Source organism: Onychomys torridus, chromosome 20 (genome assembly GCF_903995425.1).
Source record: "Onychomys torridus chromosome 20, mOncTor1.1, whole genome shotgun sequence".
NCBI classification, from domain to species: Eukaryota; Metazoa; Chordata; class Mammalia; order Rodentia; family Cricetidae; genus Onychomys; species Onychomys torridus.
This window is the reverse complement of record NC_050462.1, coordinates 42,790,959-42,809,246: the sequence shown is the minus strand read 5'-3', so window position 1 is coordinate 42,809,246 and position 18,288 is coordinate 42,790,959.

Sequence of the window (18,288 nt, the reverse complement as noted above, 5' to 3'; positions counted from 1 at the left end):
CATTTAAACCTGGTGGATTCAGTACAGGCAGGTCCAGTCCCCTCCTTCCAGGCTGAGCAAAGTGTCCCTATGTAAGCCCAAGGTTCCAAACAGCCAGCTCATGCACTAAGGACAGGTCCTGGTCCCACAGCCTGGGTGCCTCCCAAACGGATCAAGCTATTCAATTGTCTCACTTATCCAGAGGGCCTGATCCAGTTGGGGGGCTCCACTGCCTTTGGTTCATAATTCATGTGCTTCCATTCATTTGGCTATTTGTCCCTGTGATTTTTGCAATCTTGGATTCAACAATTCACGCTCTTGCAGACCCTCCTCTTTCTTAACAGTTGAATACCTGGAGCTCCACCTGGGGCCTGGCTGAGGATCTCTGCATCCACTTCCATTAGTTATTGGACGAGAGTTCCAGCACGACAGTTAGGGTATTTAGCCATCTGATCACCGGACTAGGTCACATCAGGCTTTTTCTCGACCATTGCCAGCAGTCTACAGAGGATGTATCATTGTGGATTTTTGGGGGACCTCTCCAGCACTCTGCCCATTCCTGTTCTCATGTGGTCTTCATTTATCATGGACTGTTATTCCTTGTTCTCCCTTTCTGTTCTTGATGCAGCTGGGATCTCCTGCTCCCCTAAGCTTTCTTTCCCTCAAATCTTGCCCTTCATTACTCCCACTGTCGTCCAGGTTGTTCATGTAGATCTCATCCATTTCTCTGTTATTGGGTGATCCTTGGGTCTTTCCTAGGGTCCCGTTTTTTAGGTAGTCTCCCTGGAGTTGTGTAGCAGTCTAGTCATCTTTGTTTTACATCTAGTATCCTCCTATGAGTGAGTACATACCATGTTTGTCCTTCTGAGTCAGGGTTACCTTACTCAGGATGATTTTTTCTAGATCCATCCATTTGCCTACAAACCTCATGATGTCATTGTTTTTCTCTGCTGAGTAGTACTCCATTGTGTATATGTACCATATTTTCTTTATCCATTCTTCAGTTGAAGGGCATCTAGGATATTTCCAGGTTCTGGCTATTACAAACAAAGCTGATACGAACATAGCTGAGCAAATGCCCTTGTGGTATGATTGAGCATTCCTCAGGTATATTCCCAAAAGTACTATAGCTGGGTCTTGGGGGAGATGGATTCCCAATTGTCTAAAGAAGCGCCATATTGATTTCCAAAGTGGCTGTACAAGCTTGCATTGCCACCAACAGTGGAAGAGAGTTCCCCTTGCTCCACATCCTCTCCAGCATAAGCTGTCTTCTGTGCTTTTGATCCTAGCCATTCTGACAGGTGTAAGGTGGTATCTCAGAGTCATTTTGATTTGCATTTCCCGGATAATTAGGGATGTTGGGCAATTCCTTAAATGTCTTTCAGCCATTTGAACTTCCTCTGTGGAGAATTCTCTGTTTAGTTCTATAGCCCATTTTTTAATTGGACTGTTGGGCATTTTGATGTCTAATTTCTTGAGTTCGGTTTTTATGCCAGTACCAAGCTGTTTTTATTACAGTAGCTCTATAGCAGAGCTTGAGGTCGGGGATTGTGATGCCTCCAGAGGTTGTTTTATTGTACAGGATTCTTTCAGCTATCCTGGGTTTTTTGTTTTTCCATATGAAGTTGAGTATTATTCTTTCCAGATCTGTGAATTGTGTTGGTAATTTGATGGGAATTGCATTGATTCTGTAGATTGCTTTTGGTAAGATCACCATTTTTACTATGTTAATCCTGCCTATCCATGAGCATGGGAGATCTTTCCATTTTCTGACATCTTCTTCAATTTCTTTTTTCAGGGACTTAAAGTTCTTGTTGTATAGGTCCTTCACATGCTTAGTTAGAGTAACCCCAAGGTATTTTATATCATTTGTGGCTATTGAAAAGGGTGATGTATTTCTGATTTCCTTCTCAGCCTGTTTGTCTACTGTATATAGGAGGGCTACTGATTTTTCTGAGTTGATCTTGTATCCTGCAATGTTGTTGAAGGTTTTTATTAGCTGTATCCATTCCTTGGTTGAATTTTTGGGGTCACTTATGTATACTAACATGTCATCTACAAGTAGGGAGAACTTGACTTCTTCCTTTCCAATTTGTATCCTCTTAATCTCTTTATGTTGTCTTATAGCTCTGGCTAGAACTTCAAGTAGTATATTGAATATGTAGTGGGAGAGGGGACAGCTTTGCATTGTTCCGGATTTTAGTGGTATTGCTTTGAGTTTCTCTCCATTTAATTTGATGTTGGCTGTTTGCTTGCTATAAATTGCCTTTATTATGTTTAGGTATGTTCCCTGTATTCCCGATCACTCCAAAACCTTTATCATGAAGGGGTGTTGGATTTTGTCAAATGCCTTTTCTGCATCTAGTAAGATGATCATGTGTTTTTTTCTTTGAGTTTGTTTATTTGGTGTATTACATTGATGAACTTTCATATGTTGAATGTGACTCTTATCCTGCCTTACCATAGGCCAAAGCAGCTTTATTTATTAACCAATGTGAGCAACACATATTCACAGCATACAGAAAGACATCCCACAACACTAAGAGGGGGGAAGGGAGGAAGGGAAGGAGGACAGATGGATGGAAGGAGATATTTTTCAATACAATTTTCCATCTTGTTGGTAATGATTTAATCTAATTTTCAAAATGAATTTAATTTTTATTATAAATCTAAAGACATTGGTAATTATTTTCTACCAAAATCAGTCCTCATTTTGTGCAAATGTAGAAACTTCCTCAGGTGTCTGAGTGTTCCATTCATTTAGCTTGGCTTCCTAAATGAGCAAAGCTTCTCCTTGAAATCAATACTGAATCATTATTCTGCATCGATTAAAATGGTATCTTTCTTTTCAACTGCTACACAGGTGAGAGGTAGGCAAACAATATCACATAGGTTTTTATTCCTGGTCACACTTCATAAGCACTGCTATTGCACCTTGTCTATCAAATATATATCCTTCTTTTTTGCTAAAGTGCTCATTATATCACTTATAATCTGATTTTACCTTAATATTTCCTAGGATTTAAAAACAGGAACAAGTTATAAATTAGGATTGCTGTCATTCAAACTGAAATTTGCTCAAGAAAAGATATAACCACAAAGATTTCATTATTTCAAGAATAGGAAAATACTTCCCTAAACTTTGAGCAAAGCTCTGCTCTCAGGTTGTTGAACTCTGTCCCCACACTCAGAGAAAATGTCACCATTAAAGCTCCACAAACAGAAGCATACATATCTGAATGCATACTGTTATTCAAGCAAAAACCAAATTATGCAACCAAACTTATTCACATCCTTTATTGATAATGCAAACATTCTTCACTTTATCAATGAAGTTCGAATTTCATGTTACCCTGTGGGAGGCCAGCTTCCACTTTTTCCCCAGGGAGCTCTTGAGGAGAGAGGGATAAGAAACATTAGATAGAAATGTAGTGGGGAGACAAACAGACAGAAACACAGGATAGCTTCTGGAGATCTCATTAGGAAACCTCTGTGGGCTCCACATTAACCCTTTTGTAACTTTTCTATAAAATAAAAATTCAAAGTAAATGTGGTTGAAATATTGTGCACACTAATAAACTTATTTTGGAGTCAGAGAACAGAACAGCCACTATATTAAACAGAGATCAGGCAGTGGTAGCTCACGCCTTTAATCCTAGTCTTCTGGAGGCAGAAATCCATCTGGATCTCTGTGAGTTCGAGGCCACACTGGAAACAGCTGTGATACATGCCTTTTATCCCAGGAAGTGATGATGGGAAGGAGGAAGGTATCTAAGGCATGTGGATCAGGAATTAGAGGCTTTTTACGATTTTAGGCTTTTAGTAGCAGTTCTGCTGAGATCCATTTGGATGAGGACTCAGAGGCTTCCAATTCGAGTAAACTAGATCATCTGAGAAGTTGGCAAGGTGAGGTTGGATGTGGCTTGTTCTGCTTCTCTGATCTTTCAGCATTCACCCCAATATCTGGCTCCAGAGTGTTTTTATTAATAAAACCTTTTAAGATTCATGTTACAAGTAAATATTAACTTTCTGTCATTCTTAGATTCCTACTTACAATATATTATGACTAATTTTAAAAAATGCATTTCTAAATAGTAGATATATAAATTATTCTCAAGTGGGAAGACTTTGCCCTAAAGAGGTAATGTTTCTTTGTCTGTGAAGAAATAGTATATGTCTGTGTATGTAATGACAGACACACATATGTGTATATATATGGGTGTGTATTAAATGTGAATTATATATTGTATAATATATACACTATACGTCATATGTGCAACACCTACAGTATATTCATTGCATTAAGATTTTATAGGGACTTAGTATATACAGCCATGTTGTCGAGATTTTATAGGTGTAGTGTGGGGAGCCAACTCACCCACACTTTTCTCCAAGGATACTCTTGAGCAGGAGCAGCAGGAAATATTAGAAATATAGCCAAAGAGAGATAAACAGAAACATAGAATAGCTTTGGGAAAGCCTGGATCCTTATCCATCAAGTCCTGACTATCTCTGCCAAAAGGCTTTTAAAGGAATGCCAAGGGGAGGAACAAAGACCTCCACCCAGCACAGCCAAGTGCAGACCATCCAACCACCTGACAGCCCTGCCCATGGTCACGTGGTCAGTCATCCCGTTATGCAGCTCTACTGTGTCAGGCCAACTCAGACCTCACAAGGAAACTTCTTTGGGCTCCCATAGTGCAGCTTCCCTGTCATATTTAGATGACACAATCTTACAGCAGACTGCCTGGTCCCCTACCTCCTAGAAAATTTCCAAGTCTCCCTCTGAAATGTTATCTGGCCCTTGGTTGTTTTGTATGTGTGCCAATTGATATTGGCAACCTCAAGGTCAGTTGTTCTCTGAACTTGGGCCAACCATTGTTTTCTATAATGGCCTATGTCTTATGCAAAAATATTCTTTGATGCAAGGATGAGAGCAGCCTTTATCTGTGCATATGAGGACAGGTATTTAAAAACGATACTTTTTTTTTTTTTTTAATGAAATGGAAGTAGAACAGCAGGGTGAGTTCGAAGCCAGCCTGGTCTACAGAGTGAGTTCCAGGACAGCCTGGTCTACAGAGTGAGTTCCAGGACAGCCAGGGCTACACAGAGAGACCCTGTCTTGAAAAAATAAAAAATAAAAAATTTTAAAAAATGGAATAGATGGTTTTCCTCTAAGATACACAGTCTCACTAGCCACACATAATTTGCAAGGCCCAATCAGACAGTTATTGGTTACCACCAAGATAGAAGCGTTTCTCTTTCACCTTTTAGGTGTATCTGACTGTGCTGGTTACTGTTGTGATTCATAAGCACCACATCCAGGTAAGACTATCTATTTATGTATCAACATGGATACGGTAAATCTCATAGGGCTCAAATCTAAGATGAAGAGATATAGGCAATTAACATTGTTAAGCAAGAGAGAATTAGTCTTTTCCCAGGAATGAATCCCCTAATAGGCTCTCCAATATCAAGTGGTCTTCACTAAAAACATATACACATAAGCAATACTAAACAGACTCAATAGGTGGCATTTATAGATTTATTAGTAAATATATAGATAGATGGATGGATAGATAGATGCTACATAGGTAGATGAAAGATATATAGATATGGAGATAGAATTTAGATAGATAGCTAGATAGTCTAGATAGATAGATGATAGATAGGTAGATAGATAGAAGGATAGATAGATAGATAGATAGATAGATAGATAGATGATAGATAGATAGATAGATAGATAGATAGAAGGATAGATAGATAGATAGATAGATGATAGATAGATAGATAGATAGATAGAAGGATAGATAGATAGATAGATAGATAGATAGAAGGATAGATAGATAGATAGATAGATAGATAGATAGATAGATAGGATAGATAGATAGATAGATAGATAGATAGATAGATAGATAGATAGATAGATAGACAGATAGATAATAAGAGGCCATGCAATTTAGAATGAGGCAGATGGACAGTGAGGGGTTAGAGGGAGGGGAGGGAAGGGTGAAGTACTGTAAACATATTTTAATATTTTAAAAGTAATTATTTTCTAGTTGAGTATGAGCTAAATGTCTTCAAATTCTATGCTGTAAGTATGTATCCAGCAATGAGGTCTTACAGTCACATCGTAGAAGATGGTCAGTAGCATTGGCAACAGTAGTAGTGGGGGATGCTATGGGACTTATCTCTTTGTCAAACAACTCAACAATGACTCAAAAAAGATGTAACCCCTTCCTTGTACTGTGGGTTTTGTTTAGTAGTACATGCTGTTTTTGTTCAGGGGGATATTGTCCCTACACTTCATTATATGGTAACTCCATTTAAATTCCTTTTCATTATGTCTATATTTTAGGAAGATTCCATACCAGTAGGTTTGTATATGGTCTTTCGAAAAGGCCTTTAGTATTCATTTCCCTCCTCCTATTCCCTCCTCTACTCTGCCTTCTTATCCCCACCCCCAGCAATCACCATCTTCTAATTTATCCTTTATCCATTTATCATGCTATATTCTGCATTTACTTTTCTTGGATGATATCCTCCCTCCTGATATCTTACTAGCTGCTGAATATCTGTGGGGCTTCTCATTAAAGCATGCATATTTAAAGCATGAACACAACATCCATACATAAGATAAAACTTGCCATTTTAGGGGGTCAGTGTTACCTTGAAGTGAGATCCTAATGAGTCTTAACAATAAGAACCTGGAGTCAGATATCAGGATGAAAGCCGAAAGATCAGAGAAGCAGAGCAGCAGCCACTAGAGATTTCTTACCTCTATGAAATCTCAGACTGAACAGGGAATGAGAGTGGAGATTGTCTCCACCTCCCCAGTGCTGGGATTAAAGGCGTGCACCACCATCACCTATTTCTCTTGAACTCCTGATCTTCCTGCTTCCTCCTCCTAAATGCTGCTATTAAAGGTATATGCCACCACCACCTGGCCTCTATGGTTAACTAGTGGCTAGCTCTGCCCTCTGATTTCCAGGCAAGCTTTATTCATCAGAATACAAACAAAATATCATACAACATTATCTCACTGAAGATGATTGTCTCTAGCTTTATCTATTTACCTGCAAATTTCATATTATCATTTCTCTCACAGTTGAATGATATTCCATTAAGTAAATACAGCAGTATTTACAGCATTATCTATTCACCAGTTGATGAACATGTTGAATGTTTCTAATATCTGGCCATTATGAATAAAGCAGCAACGAACATGGTTGAGAAAATATTTCTGTATTAAAATGTAGAGGCCTTTGGATAATATGTGCAAGAGTGGTAGGGTTGTATTTTGTGGTAGATCTATTTTGAGCTCTTTGAGAAACCTCCACACCAATTTTCATAGTTGCTCTACCTGTTTGAACTCTCATTAGAATGTTCCTCTTTCCCTTCATCCTCACTAGAACCTACTGTCATTTGCTTCATTAATCTTGGCCCTTCTGACTGAGATAAATTTTTACAAGATATGCCCACTGGTGCAATACTGACACAAATGTTAGGGGAGTAACAAACCACTTTTTAAAATTAGACTTAAGGCCTACTCCATGAGGTGGAACCCACACCTGATGCTGTGAATGAGTCAAGAACCTGAGACTAGATAGAGTATGGTCCCTGAGGAAAACCTACTTCTATTATCCTCTTAAATCAATATGGCAATAGAATGGCTCCTAATGACATATTTCTATACTCATAGATCAGCACATTGGTCAACCCTATCCAAATAAACTTCTTCTTGAAGCAGAAGTTAATGAACACAGAGACATACCACTGGACAGTGTGTGAGAATGAGAGACTTTGGAATGCTCAGCTCTGAATGAGATGTCTTTATCAATGTTTTAATAATCTTTCCTCCATTGTAGAAATCTTACCAGGCACTAAGCCCAGGATAAGAGATTCCAGCACTAAATAACAAACAGCACCTGTTCTCAGAGGTTTCCAATATAACAATAGATACTGTGGAAAGCAAACATTTACTTAGCATCTGCATGCATTGACCAGTATATCCCTGCATGATTCATACAATAATAAAATGTAATTTCATTACTATCTAGTCTTCATTGTAATTAATTTACATTGTACTTTCCTACAAAAATTACTGAATTATATAAAAATGAAATGGGATTTTATAGTGAAAATAATGTGGAATAGAGGGGTATACCGTTTCTTTGTTATGACCATTTCTGTTGCAACACTTATAGCCTGGATATCATAGAATGTTCTTGCTGGAAGGGACACTGGTTAATCCATTCATGGTAGGAAATACTTTATCTTTAATATGCTTTCTTATGGTGTGGGTGCTGGTAGATTAACCACACTCCACTGGATGTCCCCACACACATGAGTATATGGGAAACACAAATTGGACCAGGTGGGTTATAACCCAAAGAGAGGACATGAATCTGGGAGGAGTGATGAAGTAGGGGTTGTTTTGGGAGGAGATAGAAGGAGGGTGCTGATGAATATTATTAATATTATTATTAACATTTTGATGTAAGAATATTTAAAATATTAAATGCTTCATTATTACACTAGTAGGAACTATTTGCTTAAAGATACATCTGCTACTAGATAAAGGAAAAAATAAAAAAGACAGGAACAGAAATTTTTCTGTGTAAGTTTTGTAAACCAAAAAAAAAAAAAAGTTATATACTGAATATATATACCAAATAAACTCTATGTTTTAAGCGATGCCAGATCAAATAGTGGAGATAGTTGTCACTTTTCGCCATTTCAGAATTATTATAGACATATCCTCTTTATATAACATATATTCTGTGTGTATATGACAAATAGAGTAAAGGAATTTCTATCTAGTTCAATTACTGGAAACTCACCTGGTACAGAACACAAACATTCTGACAATGCAAATTAAATGACCCGGAGAAAGCACCACTTTCAGGACAGCTGACATGTGTGTTACAGTTGGCCTTGTCAAGTCACAGACAAGACAGCTGTCAACAACTCAATCACTATGGAAACTGAGAGAAAAAAACGAAAGTTTTCAGAAAATAAAACTGAATATTATACTGGATTTTTATCTCTGTGATAAATACTTGAAAAAATATATATATACTCAAAAGAGGGAAGTTTTATTTGGTTTGGAATTCAAGAGCTTCTGTCCATGCTTCATTAGCTCAATTGCTTTGTGTCAGAATAGCTGAAATGTCAGGGTAGTAGAAACATTTGGGAGATTTTTGCCTTCCTCACTGCAGCCAGAAAACAGAAAGGATTTCTGTGCTAGTGGGCTTCCTCCTTCTTGCCTTTTGATCCCACTCAGGGCCCCAATCTATTTAACAGGATCACTCACATTCAAGGGAGGTCTTCCTCTGATAGGTGATCATCTTTGGAAATGCTAATTTCCTAGGCATTTCTCAATCAAACTAACAATCTAGATTAACCATCAAAGGTACTAACACCCAGGCATTTGTCCCGTGAGATTCCACCAGTTTAATAAAGATTCCTGTGTTTTAAATACTAATGAATTTAAATAACAGCTTAGTAAAAGATCATTTTATTTTTATTTTATGTGTTCGGTTATTTTGCCTGGATGCTTTTATGTATATCACACACATGTGTTGCTAGAAGAGACCCAAAGAAGGCACTGGATCCCCAAGAACTGTAGCTAAAGATGGTTGTCAGATGCCATGTGGGTGCTGGGAATCCAACTCAGGCCCTCTGGAAAAACAGCAAGCACTTTTAATTGCCAAAACCCCCAAAACAGCTTTTAAATATTTGTAATAATGTCCATTGTTTCAAAACTTCTCTTTAAAAATGGAGCATTATTAGATCCATTAATAAAATAATTACTTCACATAAGTGAAAAGAGAGTATTTATAGCCACAAATATTTGACAGATTATTATTTGGTATTTAACTGCATGTGTCTATTATACAGAGATAGAAGGAGATGTTAGGGTTTATATGAACTACATTGATTTTTTAAAATGGTTAAAAAATATTTTCCAGACACGGTACATGCCTGTTATCTGAGCACTTGATACATTAATCTGTGCAGATCAGGACTTCAGGATTTCAATCCCAGCCCGGGCTAAACAGAGATATGCTGCAGCCAAAGTGGCAGGTGGGAAAAGTGGAGGAATGGAGAAGGACGAGATTGAAGAAGGAGTAAGTGTTTCATATGGCCCTTTCATTGGTATTTTAGTTCATGTATTGACTAATTTAATATGGGAAACCCACCATTTTGCTTAGAGCATATAAATATGTTCAATTCAATAAAAATTTAAAAGATATACATATGTATGTATATATGTATGTATGTATGTATGTATGTATGTATGTATAGAATTTCATTCCAAAAGAGAAATTATCTTTTTCTAATGATGACCATGAAGGTCCAATAAGGATAAATTACAGTAGCATACTTCATAGCATCACATAATAGTATCACGAAAACCAAGTGGATAAAAAGTCCTGGCATTAAATGACAGGATCCTGGTGAGTAAGTTCAGTAGTCTACACAAAGAGAAAAGTGAGTCTAGTCCTGATGACTCATACTTGTCATCCCAGAACCCATGGTGATGAGGCAGGTAGAGCTCAAGGTCAAGGTTACTCTGAATTATTTGGAAAGACCCGATCTCAAAAAAAAAACAAAAACAAAAACAAAAACAAATAAACAAAGACAGGGCAATAACAATCCTACTAAAGACAAAAAAAAAAAAAAAAGATGGAGAATGAGCAAAGCTGAAAAGACAGTCACCAACTTTGGTGACTTTGAGTGAAAAGTTGGGATGTCATGCTGACACTCTGTTGGAGTGAATCTGTTCTAAATTCACCATAAGGAGGTGACGAGGGGACACCAGTTGAGAAAGGAGGGTAAAGGCTGAGGCACAACTCTAAGCCTCTAGCAGCTCTACTGTTGAGCCATCCTCTAGTCTCTCCAGGGTCTAAAGCACAGGCCTCCCTGAAAGCAAGGTTCAGCCAGCAGGAGTCAGAATCTAGGAGCTGAAAAATGCAGGGGAAAATACCATGAGGGTGAAGGATACAAAAGCGCTCATCTTGACCACAAAAGTTAGACATCTAGGGAAAAGACAACAGAGCTTGAAAAAAAGATTATTACATTCAAAAAGAAAGAACAATGCAGGTAGATATGGAGAAATAAATATCTAATGGAAATTATAAATTTAAGTCTGTAATCATTGAAATCAACTACAATATAAATTAAAACCTCAGTGCAGAGTTTGAAATTGGGTTACTGTAATTGTATAGTCAGTTTATGATTTGGGGCTGGGACAGATAGCTCATTTGGCAAAAGGGCTTATTCTGCAAGCATGAGGACTTGAGTTTGGGCTCAAGAACCCGCCTTTAAAAAAATTGACATGGTGTTGCAAAGTGGGAAGATAGATAGAACAAGTCCTTGGGAATCCCTTGCCAACCAGCTTAGCCTATCTGGTGAACTCCAAATCAATGACTTTCCCTGTACCAAAAAAATATGGTGACTAACCTCCTTTGGAATGACATCTGAAGCTACCTACCCTTTAGCCTCCAGAGGCAAATGTATATATGGGCACATACATGACCCCTTCCACTCCAGAGAACAATTGGGGTTGACAGACAGAAAGAGATGAGTAATATAGTTAATAGTTTAGACACAGAAGAAGAGAAAAAATTGTTACTGGGAGAAGTAAATGGGAGAGAGAAGATATATTTCTGTTGTCCCCAGGCTTGAATTTTAAATAATTTCTGTATAATAATCATTATGGTTCCTAAAATACACTAGGTCAAATTTTCTTCTTTAGTAATTAAAGTTAATTTAAGGGAGAACAAACTGCATTCCATATGCTTCTGTTTCAATTGCCTTTGTGTTTCATTAGTGTATTCTATTTAAGTAATTGAATTTATCATTGTTAAAAGACTTCTTGGACTCCGGGCAACTAACTAAGCACTTTTTTTTATGTATGTCCTCCTATCTTGGTTGCATCTGGTTGTGATAGGTAACATTTTATACCTCCTTTCCTATTTAAGAAAAACTAGTAACTACCAAAAGCTTAGACAATTCATGCATGATCTGGATTCCAATCCATGTGTCTTAGCTGGCTCCAGCCTGTGACCTCCACAGCTGTCCTCTGCTATGCATTTTTAAATGACAATTTAAATTTAAAAAATTAAACTGAAACAAACACTAAGTAGCAATAATAGCTATTTTGTTAATTTTATTATCTCAGAAAATATGTGAAATCAGTTCTGTAAATCAATTTATGAATCATTGGAAAAACCATCAATCACTTGTGGGGTGACTACTGTCCCCCACTACGACATACATCAATTTCATTGTGAGAGCATATAAAATAAACCAACACTGAGGGAAATTCTACAAAACAACCACAAAGCCAAGTGGTGATGGTGGTGCACACCTTTAATCCCAGCACTCAGGAGGCAGAGCCAGGTGGATCTCTGTGAGTTCAAGGCCAGTCTGGGCCACGGAGTGAGTTCCAGGACAACCAGGGCTACACAGAGAGACCCTGTCTTGAAAAAAAAAAAAAATCTATCTGATTCTCTCCAACACTGTCAGTCATGTGTGATGCAGATTCCCAGAGAAGAAAAGAAATCAAGCTCTATGAGGAACATCTGAGCAAGATAGTTCACTGTTACCTGTGTCAATTAATTATTAGTGTTGAAACAATTTGATTTCCTGTTTTAGTACTGTGGCCATGCAAGACGTTAAACTATTCCACAAAGGTTAGTTTGTTAAGGATAATAATACATGTCCCTGTTTACATGCTTTTGGAAAGTATTTAATAGATTTGGGGGAAATTGATCTCTCCTACAAACCTGTATCCTATTCAGCTTAGATCATGCCTGTATAGACATTATATATATGTATATGTATATAAGGGTATGTATTATGTACATATATAATTTATATATTATATAATATATAGTTCATATATGTAAGAACTATGTGGATTTAGTGATTTTTGTTTTTAAACCAAGCGGAGAATGTAACCAAGAGAAGATATTTGGCCGTTCTGGAGACACTGTCAGAATCCAAGAGGAAAAAATACTGATGTACAGTGTTGCTTAGAAACTCCTGTGGATGATGAACACTGTTTCCAGAAGTCTTCTTTCCTCATGTTTTAGATAAGCTTTGATGCATTTTTCCTGATGCACTTCCAATGGGGCTCTCTAAAATTGCTCCTCTCAATAGTCTCCAAATAGAGTTGACATAATTATAGTGTGGAAATTTAGAAGGCCTATTTCCTAGTCTGGCTCTCCTGTGCATTATCTGTGTATCTGATGTATTTTGCCCCAGTGCAAGATTTCAACAGAAATAACAATTCTCGTCTCCTAAGGTGATTGTGAAGACTGGCTATAAAGAACATAGAATATTGTGTTACACATCCAAAAACTCTGTGTGAGGAGGTATTGTTACCGCTATCATCAGTATAATTGTTCAGAAGGAGGGTCCACCTGGCCACACATCCAGGACTGGTGCACAAGGATGCTCTTACAAGGCTTTGATCTGCAATGTTCTGCGTGCCACTCAGACAAGCATGGAGCACTGGTGTTTCCTACCTCAGGTTATCATAGCATCTCTTTCCCCATGAGAACTTTAAATCAATTTAAACAGTATTCTCTCCAGGCCTCTGAGTTTTAGAATCCCAGGAGACCTAGCCATGTGCTTCCTTAGGCCTTTCCTACTGGGGAATACTACTGTTAGATGTTAGCATTTTGATGGTTATTGCTTTAAAGGTACACAAATTATTGAGATATACGAGGCTAGTATGCATACCTCACATTTATAGCTGCATAAAATTTAAACCACAAATAATGTTTAAAGAGTTATTCCCACAGCACTTTATGTTTGTTTTCAAGCTGGCCACCTGGGAATCCTTTGACTAGAAATACCTTGTACTTTCCCATTTCTAAAGTGAGACAGTTTTCCAAGCCATCTCTTGTGGCACCTGAGTCTCTAAAAGCTGATATCATTTTAAATGCTGTATATAAAGACAAATTATTCTTGTCTAAAGTAGGATAGATTAATAAAACCCATGCACTTTTCATCTTATTTTTACATTGTTTCTAAAATAAAATAAGGGCTGACTTTTTAAAGTTAAGGCAAGTTTGACTTTCACAGTTCAAAATATATTATTAATTTTGCATTTGCTTCTTGAATAAATTGATAAACTGTAATGACTATCACTTCCACAAGTATTTTGAAAAATTACATTATTGAATAACATTTCCTTAGACTCACTTCATACTTCAGCGAATAAAGGAGAAAGTCTGGTATGTACAAAAACCAATGTCACAATTAGTGTCTCCATGGGACACAGGCGAAGAAGAGCCACTGTTAAGTATCGCCTCACAAGAAAGCCTCAGGTACTTAGAGAAGCACCGTGTGCAGAGAGAGTATCCTGATAAAATGCAAGCCCATTTGCTTGGAACCTGTTTACAGTTCAATAATCCTAAATAGAGTTTTAGGGGTATTTTTCTCAAGTAGATGTGGTGATACTATATTTCTAAAATGTGATTTTATTTGTATATTAATAAAGTTGTCTTGGGGTCAGAGCAAGCCATAGCAGAAGCCAGGTGGTGGTGGTACACACCTTTAATCCCAGCACTTGGGAGACAGAGCTAGGCAGGATCTCTGTGTGTTCATGGATACAGCCAGCATGGCGACACATGCCTTTAATCTCAATACCAACCTTAGAAGACCTGGAGGTCTGTACAGACAGGCGGTGATAAGGAGGTCATGTGGTTGGGTTTACAACCAATGAGAAAGCAGAACAGAAAGTCTATAAAAAAGAAAAGACACACAGAAGTAGCTTTCTGGCAGAGAGGAAAGACAGCAGCTGCAGTGAAGGGTAAGGTTTTCAGCTCTCAGCTATTGCTCTGACATCTTGGCTTTTAACTCTGCAGTTGGCTGTGTTACTTATTTAACAAGACGGTTACATCTACAAGTAGAATACACAGACAAGCAACAGATGACTTATCACCAGAAGCAGTTTGGTTTGTGACAATGGTTTTCAATATTTTACAATTTTAAGAGTTCTGTTAGACAATTTATCTGGACTGTGTGGACCTTCTGTAACTATCTATAAAAGCTTAAAAATAGAATTAAAATGAAACTAGGTAAGCTACCTATCAACCATCTAACAATTATCATCTATCATTTATTATCTTTCCTTTATTTACTATTTTTTATCATCTACTTATCTACTGTATCATTGCTCATCTATCCATCTAATATGTCTACATACATTAGCTACTTATGTGTCATCTACGAATCTATCTAATGTATATTACTCAATTGTGTGGTGCATTGTGTGTATAATACACACTTCCTCTGTGGCACAAAGTCTCTGACAGCAACAAGACACCAGAGCCATTTGTATTGAGTACATGGCTGTTCAGTTCACAACACTGATTAATTTAGGTGGATGTTCTGATCTGTCATACTCAAATACAATGCACCTACACTTCAAACTCAACTTTTAAAATAACCATACTTGGGCTGGAGAGATGGCTCAGTGGTTAAGAGCGCCAACTGCTCTTCCAGAGGTCCTGAGTTCAATTCCCAGCAACCACTTGGGGCTCACAGCCATCTGTAATGAGATCTGGCGCCCTCTTCTGTATACATAATACATAAATAAATCTTTAAAAAAAATAACAATACTCATTTTCTATAAATGAGTTCTAAGAATAAAATGAAGAAGTAGAAAAATCCTTTTGCTTTATTTCATCACAAAGAAGCTAGTTCCATTGCCAAATTGTCCATAATTAGAAGAACCAAGAGCCAAACCTAGAAAGTTGACCCTGGAATGTTCCCTTTTAGCCTCCACAAAATGGGTTTTATCTAGGGATTGTGTATGTTATCATAAGTGGCACTTTTTCTGAACTTGTCTGTTGAAGCAAAGGCCATTTGGAGTATTGAGTCTGTAGAGATGCTGGAAACATCCTTTAATACTCTCCCTGCCTGTTTGGCATGTCAGGAAAGAAATTAATAAAAAAAATCCCAATAAATCAATCGTGATGCCATTACTCCATATAGAGCACATGCTGTATCCACTCCATCATCTCAGAAATAATGAATGAAGAGCAGGGGTTCTGATTAGCTAAAACATGTGGCATGGTGACTGTAAATTAAACCTCTCTAGCTAAAAGACTAAATGTCTTTGAAAGTAGATTTAAAAAAATATGTACAGATAACATGAGAAAAAAATGTTCAAGGATTGATTCATTTTTAAAGTTTTAGTTTTTTTTTAAATTTTATGTGTGTGAGCTTTTACCACAATTATGTAAGGGTATCATGAGTATGTCTAAGACACAAGGAGGTCAAAAAGGGGCTCTGGATCCCCTGAAACTGGTGGTTGGCACTGCCATGTGGTTGTTGGGAACAGGTCTCAGGTCCTCTGAAAGAGAAACAGGTGTTCTTAGTAGCTGAGTCTTTTCTCCAGCCCCTCCAGTGATTATTTCTAAGGTGCAGAGAAAATAGTGGATCCTGGTAAACCTCACAGGAGAAAGATTTGGAGCCAACTTGGGTTGCTGGTTGAGAAAAGTATCCCACTGACAAGAATTGAGAAAACTGGAACACCCACAAGTTAAGGTGAGTGGATTTGCTAATGTTCATAAACATAGTAATGCAGAGTCTACAGGCTGTCTTTTGTTTTTATCTAAGTGTCATTAAAAAGAGAAGTTTTGAAAATTCAAACCCACAGTTACTCACATCTTCAAAATTAAACTCAAGTCAATTTTATGCTAGAAATGTATCTTACTCTTTGTCTAGAACAAATTTATAAACAATCACAAGGAATTTAAAAGTAATTTGCCTCGTCTTTAAGCAGAAACAGAACAGTATTTGAAATAGGCAGAGAAATATTTTAAACATTGAAAAGTGGTTTTAGGGTTTTTTAATTCTAATTTAATAATGTATTCTACAAGAAACACGTGTCTGTATTACAAGGTAAGCCCTGTAAATTTCCAGATATTGAAATACATACACCAAGATTACACTCTGCCCTTGGTGAAGTCACAGCTGGGTTCTGTGATGACTCAGAACATTTCCACAGGTAAAGGAAAATAATCAGAACCTAAAGAGCTCCATTATGTTATGGAAAACTGAGATAGTCACATACTTGGGTTATTGTTGGTTTGCTGGAAAGAACTTGACAAATTAAAAATAAATGAAGTCTTAGATCATATATATGCACACACACATAAATACATGTATGAACATTAAAAGGCAAGATAATATTTCTCCTGGTTTTAAGTTTATAGAAACCTGCAAAGGTGGGTTTTTAGCAGAGCCTGAAAGCATTGACTGAACAGTAGCCATTCTCTAAGTTCATCCTCAGAACATATTACAAGTTCAAATTCTTCTTCTATTGCTCTTTTGCATTTAACAACTTTTGTAACTTGACAATTCCTCCCCCATCACCATATTGTTTGTGTTCATGAGTAAATCAATAGAGATATCACAGTTTCAAACCTCAGCATGAGTGCATCTAAAACGTGTCCTCATCCATCCCTATTTTCCTGGCTAGTTTTCTAATTATCCTTGATCAGACAGCTGAGTTTCTAAAGCCAAAATTCTACTTTGCTGTCTGGAATAAAAGCCTGTGCTCTCTCTACTGTGACTAAAGGCCAATTATTTTTAAAATATTCACTTTTCATTTCAAATTTTCATATCTCCCAGGATTCTGCATTTGTGTGTGATTTGTGTGTGTGTGTGTGTGTGTGTGTGTGTGTGTGTGTGTGTGTGTGTGTGTGTGTGTGTGTGTGGTGTGTGTATGTGTGTGTTTGTATGTGTGGTGTGTGTGTGTGTGTGTGTGTGTGTGCTGTGTGGTGTGTATGTATGTGTGTGTGTGGTGGGTGTGTGTGTGGTGGGGGGCATATTAGTGTTTACATGAGTTTTGTCAATGTCTGGAAAATGCTTCTATCACTTGATTAAACTTCCGAGAACTATTGGTGAAATTATTAAGGCATGTAGTTAAAAGAGAGGTTTATTTTGTCGGGTAACTCACAAATGAAGGGGTAGGTAACAGAGTCTGGGAAAGGTGTAGCACAGTCTGGCTGTGTTCTCTGGAGAACCCTGTTCAGTCTACCTCCAGTGCCCAGGGTCCAGGAACCAAGAGAGCCAGCACATATGGATCTCAGGATCCTCTCTCAGCCCCGCCTTGTAGGCATGATAGTTACCATAGCCTCAATGGGGGTTGGAACTTCCAGATCAAAGCTGGAATGGCTATCCCACTACATAGAACAATGAAAATTAACATGAATTCTATTACAAATCATGTTTTACATGTGGAAACAATAGTAAAAGACATCACTCTAACGTATG